Below are 18444 nucleotides of genomic sequence, written 5' to 3'. Positions count from 1 at the left end.
GCACAGACTTACATAACTTTGTGTATGTTTATTTTGATTGTATCAAGTTTGTATTGATGTCAAGATATTTAAATTCTTCAGCTGTATACATCTATGATAGAATTAATATGTATATCAGTGTCTAAAACTGTCCATGTATGCAACATTTGTCTTTTCTGCACTTTATCATATCTGATAGTACTTACATTTCTCATGTATTATTGAGGGGAATATGCTAGCATTGCAAAGGTCATCCTCCAATACTTAATGTGCATATGACACTAACCTTGGAAAATGTGCATAATGCTGGTCATATCATTCTTCTGATATGTAATTGCGCCTGTCTCATATGTTACCCACAACTCAACTTGTATATCATTATGCATGGGTAGACAGTGACACGTTGTAGTGTATGTCATGCTTTAACTATGTAGACACAGAAGAAACATGTCTGAATTCCCTTCATTTATTTTCCGACAGCATGCAACAAGTAGCTAGCCAGGTAGTGTTCTGGAGTTTGACATAGACATAGGTGGATGCCATTGGTTTAAACCCAGCTTTCTCTAGTTAGTTTGTTCTTAGTTATGCTACTGTGTGCAATATAGATGCACTCTCAAATAAATGTATGTCTAGGCAAAGCTTTTTACCTAAGCTTGTGTGAAACTGATACTATAACTTGTTTATTAATTATATTCTGAACAGAGTTACTTTAACATGAACTGCCGTCAGACCTCATAATACAGAATCATTTTTGTCAATTAATATTTCTTATCATTTTATTCATACAGATGCTGAGGAATGAGTCAGAAAGTGCACCCTGTATATAGAGAGGATATACAGGATTGAGGATGAGCAAAGAGAGAAAGGTATGTCTTAATAGTTTTCTTATTTTCCCCTGTAAGATGAATAACATGTTTCTAGCACCAGGCTTTTTTTTTTTCAAATATATTTTTATTGCATTTTTTTCTTCTTATTATAGACAGGTTCAGTGCAAATTTCTCCCCTCCCTCCCCCCCAAAAGGAGAAATATATATCCCACCAGAGTCTAGCCTCCCAAACATCTCAGATGCCCAGGTGAGAGCTGCTCTCTCTAAAGCAAAAAACACAGCATCAATGGGACCGGACGGTGTCCCTGGCTGTGTGCTACACGAACTCAATGAGGAACTAAACCCACACATAAGGCTGCTGTTTAATCTTAGCCTTACTACAGGATAATGCACTCAAAGAATGGCGTATGGCAACTGTGGTCCCACTCCACAAAGGCGGTGCTTCTACGGACCCTGGAAATTACCGCCCCATAAGCTTGATGAGCCTTGTCTGCAAAGCTATGGAGAGGATCATAATGGAACTCATAAATAAAGACATTGGGGACCTACAGACACTGGATCCTACCCAATTTGGCTTTGTCAAGGGCAGATCCTGCCTCTTGAACTTGGTCGACTTTTTCGAAACAGTCACTAAGGCCATTGATGAGGGTAAGGCAGTTCACACAGCCTACCTTGACCTAGCAAAAGCGTTCGACACAATACCCCACTCGGGCATCATAGAAAAGCTCACCAGCTTAGATGTAAACCCATATGTCACAAGATGGGTTGCAAACTGGCTCAAGGACAGAACACACAGGGTTAGAGTTGCTGGTGCCATGTCAGACTCTAAGCCTGTCACGAGCGGTGTCCCACAGGGCTCAGTCCTGGGCCCCCTCTTGTTCGGCATTTATTTTTCTGAAGTGCAGGCAAACATAGGGGGATTGTGGCTGACAAAATTTGCAGATGACTGCAAACTGTGCACCATAATTGACACTCCATCAGACACAGACATCCTCCAGAAAGGTCTCATAGAAATGGATAACTGGTGCCAGAGCCATGGCCTTAAGCTAAATGCCAAAAAATGTATAGTCATACCCTTTGGGAAAAACAAGGTAACCCCTAATTACCACATAGGTGGTAATCCATTAAACACCGAAGAAGTTATCAGGGACCTGGGGACCCAAGTTGACAGTAACCTCTCTTTTGACACTCACATTGCCAAAGTGGTTAGGAAGACCTTCTACATTGCCCACCTGATCATGAAGGGATTCACATCCAGATCAGGAGAGGTCATTGTACCACTGTACTCTTCACTTATCAGACCAATGATTGAGTACAACGCCCCATTCGGAATGTACCTTACCCGACACCTGCAGCAGTTGGAAAGACCCCAAAAGTTCCTCACCAAAAGGATAAAGGGGCTCAAACATATGTCATACGATGCCCGACTGAAGAAACTCCAGCTCTATTCTGTCGCATACCATCTGCTCAGAGGTGATCTGTGCTTGACATACAAGGCCATGTCCAACCCGAATTAATGGACATGCTCCACCTCAAAAATCCAAATCCACCAGAGCCACGAGAGCAAGAGACTTAAACCTCAACACGGATATAAATAGGACGTGCTGGAGGGACAGATTCATCACCCAGAGACTCCCTACACTATGGAACAGAATCCCAGTCCATGTGAGGCAGAGCCCCTCACTGACTCTGTTCAAGAGAAATCTTGACGAGTGGATGGGAGATCGTAGGTTTACCCCGGGAATCATCTCTGTATCACTGCTGGACAGAGGCACAGCAAACTAATGGGTATAGTATTCTCATCCTAAGGGGTGGTGAAAGCCACACACACTCTGGCTAGGCTTATAAATGCCCTAGGGCAGATAGCCTAGTATGAACCTATGAACCTATGAACCCTACTCCCTGTTCTGAATGGATGATTGGATTTGTTAGTGATCTGCTTATCTTATCCTTTTCCTCATACCATTCTGAGGTCTTTGAAAGAAGCATTTTATAGTTTATGCCCTACGTCATTCATTGTAAGACCTTAAGGTGTCACTGTTGGATTTAAAGTTGTAATAGCCACACAAACAATTTCTCATTCTCTGCCTCAATATAGCTCTTAACCCACAGACAGATGTAGTGTACTTTATGTGTGTCTGTTCGTAAGAGTAGAGTAGTTTGAATGTAGCAATGGATGCTCATTTCTTTTCCAATTAGCCTCTCTTCAGATTATTTTAACTTTAATGTTGGGAGGGTGGCCTAATGGTTAAGGTGTTTGCCTTATAAACACAAGGTACATGGTTTGAGTCTCACAAGGGATAACTGGCTAGGCTTAAAATGGCTTGCAAGGGCAGTTAGCCTAGTACTAATCTATGAACCTATGAACCTATAATACAAGAAAATCATATCACATAAAAATATAAGAACAGGTACTAGGAATATCAAGTTGCAGTAATCCTAATAAAGTATATATAACACGAACCATCAGTGTTAAACTAACAATATGCAGAATTAACTAACAATCAAGCTGTTCATACTGAGTTATAATACAGAAAACTACACAGAGATAATATACACCATATTGAAATCTGACATTAAAACACTTGCATCAAGACATTCTAGCCTACCTAACTTACGTTACATCTTGTACTAACTATATACACTATATACAATGATGTCACCTTGAATGTTCATCTTATATGTATTACCATGACCTGCCCATTGTTGTTGTGGGTAAACATTTTACAGCACTAAATATCTTTAGTTTCCCTTATTTGCATAGAATAATACTGATGTTGTAGTCCCTTGTTCATAAATCAGTTTTGACCTAAGATTTCTATAAGCATTCTCCAATGTTTCTGATAGTAGGATATTTGTAATTAGTTTACTGGCTAACAAGTACTTTATAGCCATTCCTTTAAATTCTTCCCATGTGATTTTACTTCTATCTAACCAGTTTTGGGCTATGTATGATTTCATGATTGCACACAGTGTGACTATGATGTGTTTATTTTCATAGGAAAAATTGGTAGGGAATACATGTAAAATTGCCTTTTCCCATGACAAGGTAGGTTTAGTCTATCCCTTTTTTTCTAACTTGGCTCTTAACGAACACCATAATTTGTAAACATTCTTGCCACTCCAAAAAATGTGAAGAGTGTCTGCAACACTCTTTTGGCATATGGTGTAATAAGGAAGAGTGTGAGGAATTACTTTTACTTAGAAAAAGTGGTGTATGATAAGGACTGTTATTAATCATAATTTGGGTGTAAATTAGTTTTTTGAGGGGACTTAGTTTCAAAGTAAGCTCAGTTGCAGCAGATCTTTGTTCGACTGTGATCTTATTATTTTTCTATTTCCAAAATTTTGAATATAAAAGTGGATCTTGATATTTAATTTTTGTTATTAATCTATAGGTATTTGATAACATTTTAGATCTCAAAAGTAACAGGTTAATAATTTGTTGATATAGCTGCACGTTAAAATAGATAACCAGGCTGATATTTTTATTCAGATGGAATCCATGCATGTAAGTTTGATGACACGCTTCCCAATACATTACATCTATTCAGTGTTAATTTAGTATGTATAACTTTTGCTGTACAAATGATTTTTTATACACTGAATTTCTACCTGCCATTCAAAATTGAATTGGTTATACTGAGGTTAGATGAGGTTTGCTGACAAAACCAAAACATGTGTGTTTTCTGTAATTACAGCTGACAGCATGCTACAGAGCTTTTATTATTTACACTGGCTTAACAGCATGCAATGAACAACTTGTACATTTGCATAGTAGTGCCTGTCATCTTAATTCATGGTGTGCATCACTTACCCATGCATTTATTGAATGGGTGCCTGCCATCTCACAGTATACGTGACATTGGGAGAGTTGTATTACTTGACTTTCAGTCCTCTTGCACTGACAATGAGGTGTACAAGTATTGTTGCTAGGTCACCACATTGCATACATATTTGTGCTTTACTGTCTTGCATACCAATCTTCATTGTGTTAGTGGGACTGTACAAATTAATGTCCACTATGAGCATATCCTTTTTCAGGCTGGCAGCTACATTTGTCTGTGTAATATTCCTTGGTTCAGTGACAGATGATTTGACAACAAAGTTACATATTTTTATGTACATACAGTAAATCAAGGCCAACCTGTCTTTTGAATTGGCAGCGTGTAAAGATGTGACCCATGCATTCAATTTTCATTTTGATGCAAGTAAGTTGTGAAGTTATCTATTACCCATGAAGCAATGTTAAACTAATTTGCATGCATATCTCACCCAAGATCACATATCTTATGCTAGCTGGTTAACATCACGTTTATTAGAAGTTGCATATATTACTATTTTATCATTTCATATTAGTGATATAATGACACCTCGGCATATATGTTTCCTTTAATTATTGTAGTCAGATTCTTGTTATGTGACAGTTATTAATTGCCTGTAATACTACTCACAACTTGCATAGAGTGGCAAGGCATATTTGTAATGATATTTACTGCTGCTGATGTGTAGCTCTCCTGTGAATGTGTGTTATGCAGACATGCACAAGCAACAACAGATGTCATTCTGATCTCCTATGTGCTTTATTCCAGTTGATTTCACTGTCTAATTTGGTTAAGCATTTTGCTAGGCACACTCAGTCAATCATGTGAGTCTACCTAGATTATTGCTCTCTATGTTTTGTGATGGTGTCATTATTCCATATGCCCTCATGTCAGGCTTGTGATGAGTACAACTTGATAGTTTTTCTTCTGCATTTCTTAATCATCCTTATGGGCTGGTAATGTGACCTTTGCACTTGCAATATGTCCTTACACGACAGTAATGTTAAGCAGACAAGCACTACACACATCCTACGCAGGAGTTGTTGATGTTGTTAATTACACATCATCTATTTGCATTTCTGTTTAGTTGGGTGCACATATCAACTAATTATACCCATTAGATGTTGCTGTTGTTATTGTTCAGTGATGTTTGTATACCTTGCTACATGCAAATACATATTGTAACATAGTAATTGTACCTTGACATATAAATTACATACAGATATATTATGATATTGATATGTATGTGTCCGCCTTTATAGGCCATTTTATATGCTGCTCCAACATGTACTCTGATGTCTCATAGCAGTTTTCTGTTATACTTCCACTATGCATATTACTACTAGCTTTCTTAAACATATTTAATAGTAACAGGCACCACACTGCCACATGAGGTACATGATCTATGTTTCTACATAAAGAGATGATGATTTTGTTGGGCAGATATGTTTGTGAGTATATTACGTATGACATGGGTGCATTGCAAGCATTTGCCATAACAATTTGAACTACATAATGGACAATTGTATAATATGAATGTATTGCACATTTTAACAAAAGCAGTAAAGATGGATTAATTCTCACCTTTGTAACACATCACATACATAAGACTTAGATACTGTATACAGTGAATGAATTGTTTGAATTGTTATATGTATTGTTGTTTTCTACTGTCAGTACTGTTTTAGGACTATAAGGATCTTCAGATATTGTCATGTACAGAGTGCAGGATCCATGCCAGTCCACCCATCTACCATCAAAGATGATGAACTATTTCTAGCAGAGTCTGACTCCAAAGAACAGAGGGACACTGGGATGATAATGATGACGATGATGATGATGATGATGATAAGAATGGACCAGGACCAGGATGTATCATTATTCCCGCAAACCAACAGTGATGGCAATCTCCACCATGCCAGCAAGAAGATCAGGGACCAGACCCATGATGTTGTTACTGATGTATTCCATATGCAGATTTGGGATTGATGGACACTTTCTTCCAGAGCATGGCGGTGGCCATGCATGACTCCTTCTGGAAGATCACAAGGGAGATCATTTGAGACATTCAATACCATTAGAAGGGACTTTTGGAACATACGCATTGTCTAAGTGATCCAGTCATGTAATGCTGTCACTACGGTGTGCTCCTACTCAACGATCTTTCATGTTTAAGCAAATATTTGCGCACACATCCATACTGCAGTTGTGCTTTTAAGATGTACCTTGCGATACACACTTCACAAGTCAGACCACATGGGGCTATCTATTGTTGTTGCATTATAACACATTAAAATATGTCATTGGTATTATCACCATTGTGTAATGGGATTTAAAGATTCTGTCATTTCTGCTTAAAGTGTTAAGAGCATGCAGGAAAAATATTCCTGCACTCTATATGTGGTTTGCCTCATCTGTATACAGTGGACCATGACATTGTTATTTCTGATCATGCCTAACGTTACATGTGACAAATATGTCTGACACACTTAGCAGTCTGCCAGTGTCTCACACCTATCCTGATGGCAGTGCTCTTGTGAATGCATGGAAAGGCAACAACATATTCAAGTGTGCTACATTGCACCTGATAAGTTTAATAACACTCCACACAGATATCACATGTAGTGCTAGTGCCATTGGCCTGTAACCGTACACACATGGCTGATATGCAGGAATATTTTACACAACTTGGTGTGTCAAGGTTTGTTATTGGTATGCCTGTTTACATGTGACATGTGAGTGTATTTGCTGCACTTATGACATTGAAGTGACATAAGGTCCTAATGGCATTCTGTCGTTGGGTCTGATGTTTAATGCGAATTTGGTTGACATGTAACTCGCTGTTTTCTTCTCATATCATGATGTATGTCTCTGGAGTTAACATCTGCATAGCTTGTCTCCTTGCTATATGGTGTTACTGACAAGGACTGACATTTTACATTTTGTTTTTAAATTTCACAATATCATATGAATGGGACAAATAATGATTACATGTATAGTGCAGTCTTGTTATATGGAAAACACCACTGTTCTGCACCTATAGCTTCTGTTCTGAAATGTGTGCATCCTTACTGTGTGTTACACATATTAACATACGTGTACAGCTTTCATATACTACACCTGTATTGCTTGTATGACTGTACATTTGTATGCCCCTAACATTGACACTGCACATGTTGCCCCTTGTAATGCAATATTATGAATGAGTAATTGTTCTGCAGGTGGTGTGCCATAGTTGTGTATACATGATTATTCTTTGATCAGTCGTACACATTTACATGCACTAATGTTATTGCTTTTTTAACTGTGCCACCTGTTGTCTTATGTCTGCATGGCAAATATATATGGGTATGTGATATTAAACCCTACTTTTACTTATGTTAATTGTGGTCTACCTGTCGCACATTACTTTTCTATTTGTGTCATTTGTACACTGATATGTAAATAGTTGTAACCTATGCACAATGCACTTGTGTCAGTCATTGGTCATTTGGTATCACAGGAAACTTGTAGTCCAGCTTTTACTGGGGTTGTATGCATGTGCAATGTTTTTACTTGCATATGCTTGTCTTGTGTTTTTGTGTACCTGCTTTTTCATGCATGCATTTCCTTGCTAGTATGGACAGATGTTGTCCACTCACTTCCACTTCTAGTTTTTGTCTATATGTTTCACATATACATGGCATATGTATATGCATATGTGCACCTTTGTATAATGTATCATCATTGGAATGTAGGTGTCCTGGGCTTATACAACATTCTGCCACCATGATCGTCTGTCATGTACATGCAGTGTATATCCATACAATGTAGAGGCCATTGTGACATTTCATTCTGTGTTCATGTTTTACTTGTGTGTCATGCATTTGCCAGGCATACTATCTATGCATCCTACATAGCTATGTATGCACAGTCTTGCATACCTTAATTTCTATAATTCCTATACTATTTAGTAATGTAGCTATATCAACATATAGTTTCTACATGGCAATTTCATATTGCATGTCAGTGGTAGAGGTAGGTGTGATAAGTATTCTAAATATTTGTCTTGTGTGATGTCATTGCATGTCACATAGCAACACTACATACTTGTACATTATCTCTGTTACCTCTGGCATGTAACGTCTACTTTGATGTCATGATCTGTCTACATTGATGTCATGATCTCATTTCTCCTGTCAAACGATGTGTTTTATTACACAGTAATAATACTTGCTTGCTGTAGTACTGCTGCTTAGTACTGTGCTTAGTTGTTTCCCTTTTGCATGCAGAGTTGAGGGTTTTCATTTGACCTTTTCTTGTGTGGCCATAAATTTCCTTTGTTTGCTTTGCTCAGCCTTTTCATTGCTTGGCTTATAACTGCAAAAGCCTAGTGGATGAGGATATTTGATGTTGTGTACTGCAATGCCAGAAAACTCTATTAGTGTCCTGTGCTGTATACCTACCATCAGTCATACTGCTTTTGGTATGACTGTCACACAGTTTGTAACATCTCAGTACTGCTTTGTGCATTGGTACAAATGTTTTATGGAGGGGCACCATGGCTGGTATGCATGCATATCCATTTTGTCATCTTTCCTTAACATGTCTTGTACAGTCCATATGTGTGCTGTGTGTGTACCTCACCTCTGCTTTATGTATATTACCAACCTTTGTTCATCATTCGTTGTGCTACTTGTTATATGTTTTTATCCACATTTCCCTGACTTGTCTTTCCCTGTCTTTTCCATTATTCTAAAAAATAAATAAGTAGATAAACAAATAAAAATGGAGCCTATTCCCACCCCAAAAAAATTGCCCATGCACCTCTCACTCTCTCTCTTCCTATCTTATTAATCATCTTTCTTGTGTGCCCCTCTTCTTGACCTTCAACCCACATCTGCTTTGTTATCACTCTACCTCCTTGGGTGTGTGGATTACATGTGTTAACCACACATGTTCTGCACCCATTGTTAGGTTCATAGGTTCATAGGTAGGTACTAGACTATTGGCCCTGGGGCCTATACAAGCCCGGCCAAAAAGGTACCCTGGCTTTTGCCACCCAAGAAATTTATTTTCCTGTGCCACTGTCGAGCAGAGCCACAGAGGTGATCCCCGGGGTGAATTTCCTATTTCCCATCCAATCATCAAGATTTTTCTTGAAGAGTGCTAATGAGGAGCTTTGTTTGATATAGATAGGTAGTTTATTCCAGAGTATGGGAAGTCTCTGGGACAGGAATCTATCCCTCTGGCATGTTCTGTTTATTGTGGTGACAAGGTTTAGGTCCCTAGAGTGTGTAGCTCAGAGGGATTGGGATTTCTTTGAGTGCAGCATGTCCAACAGCTCTGGGTTTGACATAGCTTTGTATGTTAGGCAGAGATTACCTCTGAGTAGGTGATATGCGACGGAGTAAAGCTGGAGTTTTTTGAGACGGGCATCTGTTTGAGACCAGTAATCCTCTTTGTGAGGTATTTCTGTGGCCTTTCCAGTTGTAGATGTCTTGTGAGGTACATACCAAAAGGGGTGTTGTACTCTATAATAGGTCTAATGAGTGATGAGTAGAGGGGAACAATGACCTCTTTTTTTCTGGATGAGAAACCTTTTGTGATGAGGTGTGCCACGTAGAAGGATTTCCTGACTACTGTGGCGATGTGATTATCAAAGGAGAGATTACTGTCCACCTGTGTCCCAAGGTCTCTTATCATACTTTCGGTGTTAAGTATACTACCGCCTGTTGTACTGTTCGTGGGTACAGAGTTTTTACCAAAGGGAATGACAATGCACTTTTTGGCATTGAGCTTGAAGCCATGGCTTTGACACCAGGCATCTGTCTCAGTGAGGCCCTTTTGAAGGATGTCCACATCGTTAGGAGTTTTGATTATGGCTCCTAGTTTGCAGTCATCTGCAAACTTCATTATCCAAAGACCTTCTGTGTTATCCTGTACTTCAGAGAAGTAGATACCAAACAGGAGAGGACCCAGGACTGAACCCTGTCCTACTCCACTTGTCACTGATCTGAAGTTGGATTTGGAGTCTGCTACTTTCACAGTGTGGGTTCTGTCAGTGAGCCAATTGGCAACCCATCTTGTGACATAGGGATTTATACCTAGTTTAGTGAGTTTATCTATAATTCCAGAGTGGGGGATGGAGTTGAACACCTTGGCAAGATCTAGATAGGCTGTGTGAACCACCTTACCCTTGTCTACAGCTTTGGTGACTGCTTCAAATAAGTCTATCAGGTTTAGGAGACATGATCTGCCTTTTACATACCCGAACTGGGTGCGATCCAGAGTTTGGAGATTACCAATGTCTTTGTTTATAAGTTCCATGATGATACGTTCCATGGCCTTGCAGACCAGGCTCGTCAGGCTAATGGGATGGTAGTTCCCGGGGTCCGTGGTGGCTCCCTCCTTGTGGAGTGGGATAACCGTTGCTGTGTGCCATTCAGCAGGCACAAAGCCTGAGGTGAGGCTACGACTGAACTTGGTACTTAGGTGGGGTGCCAGTTCATTCTGTAGTTCATGTAGAACGCAGCCTGGGATGTTGTCTGGTCCAATGGATGCTGTATTGTTGGCTTTGGAGAGTCTGATTTTTACCTGTGCAGCCATGATTACAGGAACTTTGCATTCTTTCAGTATAGAGATGGGCTCTTTAGAGGGTGAGGGGGGTAAAGTTAGCACTGAACCTATCTGCCAAGATGTTGGCAATATCAGTTGGGTCTGTATATTTAGTGCCATTGTGCTATAACTCAGAGCAGATCTGAGTGTTGCCATTGAGATTCTTGACATAGCTATAGAATGCTTTGTGGTTGTCTTTAGAATCAGTGGCGATGTTGTTTTTGTAACTAGCTTTGGAGGATTTGATCAGGGATCACAACTTCTTACTGAGGCTGACCAGGGAGCTTCTCCACTCGTGGGATTTTACTCTCTTTCTTCCTTCTGTTGTACAGTTTGTTTATGGCAGGGGACCACTAGATTGGCTTCCTTTGTTTGGAGGATAGCGTCTTGGTTCTGTTTGGAATAGCACAATCCATGCACTCATGTAAGTGCTATATAAAGTGCAATTGTGTCGGATTCAGTAGTCATAACTGTATTGTCCATCTGCATGAGTGTCATGAAGTTCACCACTTCTGTCTTAAGAAGCACGAAGTTGGCTTTGGAGAAATTTTTTACCATGGTTTCCTTAATGGGGGGTGGGGGCAGGATGTGGATATCTAGGGTAATTAGCTTATGGTCGGCTCGGACCAATGATACGTTGACTTCGGGTGTGAAACACCAGTCACTCATATTGGTAATGACTAGATCTAGGATATTGTTGCCCCTGGTGGGGGTGTGGATAAGATGATCCAGGCCATTGGAGTTTATGAATTCCAGAAAGTGTTAGCTGCAATTAGCAGTGATGATATGGCTATGTATGCCACTTTGCTGTAAAAATATTTTTTATTTAATTTTTGCAGATTACAATGGATTCAGGAAATAACAGGTGTGTGTGTGTGTGTGTGTGTGTGTGTGTGTGTGTGTGTGTGTGTGTGTGTGTGTGTGTGTGTGAGTGTATGTCTACACTTTGCAACAATACACACAACATATTATGAATATTTGTGGTTTTCCAGCATCTGTTACTAATGCACATTTTTCTACTGTCACTGTTTTCCATATATCACTAACATTTTCTGTTGAGTTTGTCTAACTATCACACAAGTACATTGCTAATGGAACTATATCACATTATGGACAATTTGTGTTTGGAATACGATTTTGCAATATCTAACTAGTTGCGCTAACATTGCTGGTTATTTTCTGTGTCTGCAGTGCTGAGATATGTTTATTAGACTGGGACACATTTGAGTATTACTTGACTTACCACAAATCGTGTGCACACTTTGCCAAATTCTGCAAAGCTTTAGGAATCCAGGCCATTCTCTCCCAATATGTATTTTACATTACCTTTTTCACCTTTTATCACATCCATTCTTACTTCATATTTTTTTTTACTTTTTTCCTATATAAAAGTGAAACTCCTTCAATCCTGCCTTATAAAATATATTTCTGCGTATACAATAATGTACTTATCCTTCTTAGATTTTTCTTAGAAATATATTTTACTTCTCTATATTTTCTTTATCCTTCCCACTTGTATATCCTTCATATTGATCTATTAATCTTGCATACTTCAGTTTTTCACGTATATCCATAACTTCAGCTTTTCATATAGCCAATATTCTATTTCTAATTTAATAAACTCTTTTTTCGTAAGAACACCACCACTTTTTTCTATCCTTATATAATGGCAATATCGTCATGTGATCTTTACATAGCATCTGCATTTCTTAAAAAAGATTTCCTTGCATACATTCACCTGACAAAATGTTATTGCCATTTCATTCCATAATGTAACTATCCAAGTTAGATATTTTAGCTTTCATCACACAATGATCTGTAAAATTAATTTCATTGTGATTATGTTTTTCTCTCTTCTAGGCCTTCAGAATAAATTACATAGTCAATTTCCATTGTAAAATTCCTCTTCCTATAAGGATTATTTCTATTTTTCCCCAACAATAGATTACCTGTCTTGCATATTTGTTTACATGCCTTAATGTCTGTGTTTATTTTCCTGTTAACTCTTTACATCCGAGTGATGCCTCAAGATGCATCTGCAGTTGACTCCTACTGATGCCTCTGGGCGTCGAGTATTGCTTGTTCATATTTGCATCAATAATTCCAAAACAGTGCAATGTACAAGGTTTTAAAAGATTTCATCTTAAAGCTTATACAATAGCAAACTCAACTGCATTAATATTTGACCTCTGTCTAGTACAGGTAAATAGATATTAACTGTTGTTTTTATAATACTAATTTATATAGATACAATTTTCACATTTTTCTAAATATCTCAACAACCAAATAACACAGGCAAAATGTGTTACCCTCATATGCAAGCTGTCAGCTAGATGAATAAGATGCTGCTGGCAGTATGTGTATAACTTGAATGATTGTTGAGATATTGTAAGTTGTTTACAACATATTAAAAATATAATAGTTGCTGTGTTTACTGTGATGTATAAAACTCGGTTTAAGACCTAGAACCTAAAGAATGCTACCACTATAAAAATAGTTTGTGCTGAATTGTTTGCCATTTATATTTCTTTCATAACCAATATGATTCCAGAGATATGAACATTTGCTTGAAATGTGAGGACATAATTTGATTCTGTCAAAAGGCGTAGGCTCTGCCCATTGGAAGTTACAGTGCAAACTTCGTGAGCTCCATTGGAGTGAATGAGTTAATCTTCCTCAAATTATAACTTAAGTCACCTATTATAACAACAGCCATGCTTTGTGTATCAACATTTTGTAATTACTTAAACAATTCTTCCTTTTTTATTTTAGTCAGATTGTAAAACATAATAACCCTCCATATATTATGTTTAATTCTTAAATCCACACACAGATGCATCTTCCATGCAAGGCATTTACATCTAATAATATGTACAAATCATCTTTTACTAAGACAGATAATCCTGGACCTGAACATATATCATGTCTAAAAGTTCACTCCAGTTTACCACTTCATAAAAGTTCAATGTTTTGTATTGTTAAAAATCTTATATCTAATAACACTGTCACATCACAAGGCTGTTTTGATTTCTCTCACTTTCTACTTCTGACACAAGATTGGCATCTCTTTGAATAAACACATTCTTCCAATTTTCTTTTCGTATGTCATATTTTCCTTTGCTGGTAACTTATTTATTACCAGTGTCCATAGGAAATCATGACACTCCACCAGTTTGGTACATCACGTTTTCCTTACTTTAATGGCTTTAATCATGTTTTCTGGTAAATTTTCCCATGGGTTTATATAATATTGTTTCATTACATTATTATATCATATCACTCTAGCTTTCTTACTATCATTTTTTTTTTAATTTTCCATGTTAATATTTTTCTTGATAATTTTTAATTTCTTCATTTGCATATTAGTTTTCTCCTTTTTGTATACTCATCATCTGCAAGAATTCTTAGTATTAAATTCTCATTCTTTTCCTTTACCCACATTAATACCATTTCCTCTTGCGTATTTTTTTCTCCTGCAGTCTCTACTTCATCTAGATCATACTGTCGGCCAGCCTCTTGCTGTCCTTTCTCATGTATGTATTCTTCCTTTTTGCCTTCTTTTTCATTATGTAGTGCTTTTGACAATCCACCCAAAAGTGTCCCTTTTTTCACACAACCTGCATTCAGGCACACATCTTCTTGCTGTATGTCCTTACTCCACACACTGGTTACACTGTATCTTGTTACAGTAATTAATTGAGAAAAGTCCCCACAAAAGAAACATGATTTGAGCTGGCAGAATATCTTAATGTCCCTCTTTGACCACACAAAAAGTAACACTTGACAAGTGTTTCACCATGTTTTTTTATCATTCAAAACAGCCTCCACCTCCACCTTCCATTCCATAACTTTCTGTAATCTCTAACTTTCACAATATTATCAGCAGTGTCACACAAACCCGGCATGCATTTTTTACATTGTCTTTTTTTCAATTTATCAGGTCTATACCACAAAGTAACATTTTGTAACATTTAACTTACTACTAGACACCATGCATGAATGTCCTTCTTTTTGTTACACAGTTCAAGAAATGTCATCAGTCCCTCAGTTTCAAATGTTAACCCACAAAAAGTCGCTGTCCCAATCTGTATAGAAGACCAAATTTCTTGAGCTTTAAAACCCAGAACAGTCACCGAATTGTCCCAGACACAATACATCTATTAGTGTCATTTTTTGTTCTTATTCTTGGTCTTCTGTTTTTTTTAAATAGTTATAATTACAATTTGTTGCTACTCTCCTTTTTTGCCTGCTGTCACTGCTTCATATGTTTTAGTTATTACATTATCTGCTATTATAAAACTATACACCTTCTCAGTTTGTTGTGGCTTTCCTCTTTTACCTACTGTCACTGCTACATAAGGTTTTACTTCCATATTCTGCGCTGCAACATCACCTGGCTTTTTTCTACATTATCATACTCAGCACTTCTGATAAAGTTATCTGCCATCTCATCCCACAAAATAGCAGAACAGTCACCTGGACCATCCTGCTTCATAATTTTTAACAGAACATCATCTGCAAGCTCTCCTGATGTCAGTTCTGTTATCTGCACTTTTTCAACAGATTTGCTTACTTCTCATGGAGACAGCTAAATTATTGTCACTTGTAACATGTGTGAAGATTGAGTGAAGATAGATGAAGGCTGCCAGCCTAGCCAGATAGAATTTTGCAGATAATTCTGTCATCTGTAAATATTAATGTAAATCACAGACATGTTGTCTTAAATGGTAAAAATAGTGTTACATGTGGAACTGGAAAAAAATGTAACAACAGTACACTCTACTGACCAAGTAAAGTATGTTGTGACCCTTTGATATTAGAAACCATGAACAAACATGACAACTAAGTTGACAGCTACAATCCTTTATTCTATGAAGCAGTTTTCATTCAGGTACAATTCATGAACTTCTTCAGATAAAAAACACAATAAGTTTGATGTTAAAACTCAGAGCCAGTGAGTCTAGAGTGGGGCATCCTACCTATTGTTTTAAGGCCAGAGTTAATGGCCAGCATTTGCATGCACAAATGTCCTTTATTGCTCTGGTTTCTGCCCAGAGTTGAAGAATGTAAATGTAGTTTATGTTAATCTGGGGATCCAGGGAAGTGTGAAGAATGATGTAATGGAACCCAGGGAAGTGTGAAGAATGATGTAATGTGAACCAGGAATGTGATTTTAAAAACAGAGAATCAGAGAGCATTAAGCATTTTTGTCTTGATCATCCAACTTGCAAGCACTGTATTGCTCTATATGTAAGTTTATCTTAGACTTATTTTTTCTCTTAGAAATAGCTGGAAACTAGAAAGATTAGACTAAGTGTTTTTCTGTGATGTCAGAACTGTACTACTGAATTGTTTTAAGTATTTCTCTGTGATCTCTGAACTCTTGACTAGCACTGTGTAGTAAAAAGTAGTGTCTTGTGTTTTGACTATTTGTTATTAAATATTTTTAAACCCTTTCAATTGTGGCTGTTTTTGCAGAGATAATTTAAGCTCTTTAGAGTAGTTGCATACCTTTGGTAAAATTGTACAAAGCCACTTCAATAGCTTTAGCCCTGGGCTATACTACCAGTTGGATAATAATATTGCACAGTAATAATTGGATGCATTTTAAGGGCCTTTGAGTAGCTGATAAATATTAGTGGGTGGTGGCAGCTGGTACTACCATATAGTCTTGCCAGCCTTCCACAAGAGTGTCTGTGTACTACCATATAGTCTTGCCAGCCTTCCACAAGAGTGTCTGTGTGGTTGTATAAACTCTTTTCAAAGTGTATGTGTGTGTGTGTGTGTGTGTGTGTGTGTGTGTGTGTGTGTGTGTGTGTGTGTGTGTGTGTATGTGTGAGCTACATGGACAGGGACACGAAGCACTGGTTGGACAGAGAGGGTGCTGGAGGTTCTAGCTTGCCTACTGGGCTGAGATCTGGACCCTATAGCTGTGCCAGTGGGGAGTCTTATTGGGGACCTGGAGAGCAAGGGAGCAACCAGCCCCAAACTGACTGTGATCTCTGTGTGCTCTTAAGGGCCATTGCACTTTACTGTGTGTATTTGTCATCCTTTCCTCCTATATGAGATGCCCCTCACTGGTGTTAGTGGTGAGGATTGAGGTTCCTTGATTGCTGGGCCAGGGCATGGTGTCACAACATGCACCTCACAGAAATCTTTGTTTACATTCTGAAGCTGCTTATCAAACAAATTTTTCTCCAAATTCTCATTTTCACCTTCAAACTCTCTGTAGGTTTTCTCTCCACCTCCATGCTACTGCTTCCCTTCAGCCTCTTCCTTGCTGCTGTAGAAGCCTTCTGGCACCATCTAGCAGCTCAAAAGAATAGGGGATATTTCTTGATGTCTTGACCAAATTTCCCCATGTAGTGTAAATTCCACATTGGTCTCCCATGAAAGGAAGCTACAAGCCTGATTTGACTAAACCAGTCACTTAAAGGATAGGTAAATAAATAAATAAATGAATATACCTAGAGAAGCCCATCTATGAATTCTGACCTCACAGGTATCATACAACTCATCCTTATGTCATGCATCATACAATTCATCCTTATGGCATGCCATCTTTCTAAGTCTCTTCTTTTTTAATCAGGAGTGGCCTAGACATTTAATGACATTAAAATGATTTAATTAATTTTTAAGAGTAGCCCATAAACTTCAAGTGACTGTTGGCCCATCAAAATTTGAAACACACTTTTGTGACAGAGTCACTCTTCTGCAAATGGAGCAAATTCACTGTTTGGACTACTTTATCCCCATGGCAGGACCAAGCTATGATTTGAGTTAAAAATGAAATGTAGACCTATCAAAAAGAAGCATACATGCAAAGTCGAATCCATCCTTTGCTGGCTAGTGCATTAAAACAATATCCGTTACAAACCCTAGACACTGGGTAAGTTATGCTCTGCACATGGTGCTGATATCGTTATCTCTTCCAACGTTTGGTTACCAACCATCCCGTTATTTGCAGGACACTCACGGGTTGAGCTACCTCATCAGGTTGCCCACTCTATAAAGGAGTGGGACTTTAAAATCCCGCTCTTCCAATCACGCTGAATCGTCATGGAAAAGCTGCAAATCCTTCTGTTTTTTCCACAGCATTTCGGTTACATCACTAACTTGGACCAGCAGGCAGAGCTATTTCATGTGAGGTCTGGGTGTTTTAATTCATGCAGCAATTGGCTGCAATTCATGAAAGGGATGGGACTGGGGCATGAAGT

The sequence above is a fragment of the Protopterus annectens genome, chromosome 1.part0 (assembly GCF_019279795.1).
Source record: "Protopterus annectens isolate FY-2018-M chromosome 1.part0, PAN1.0, whole genome shotgun sequence".
Lineage (NCBI taxonomy): Eukaryota > Metazoa > Chordata > Ceratodontiformes > Protopteridae > Protopterus > Protopterus annectens.
This window is presented reverse-complemented; position numbering follows the sequence as displayed.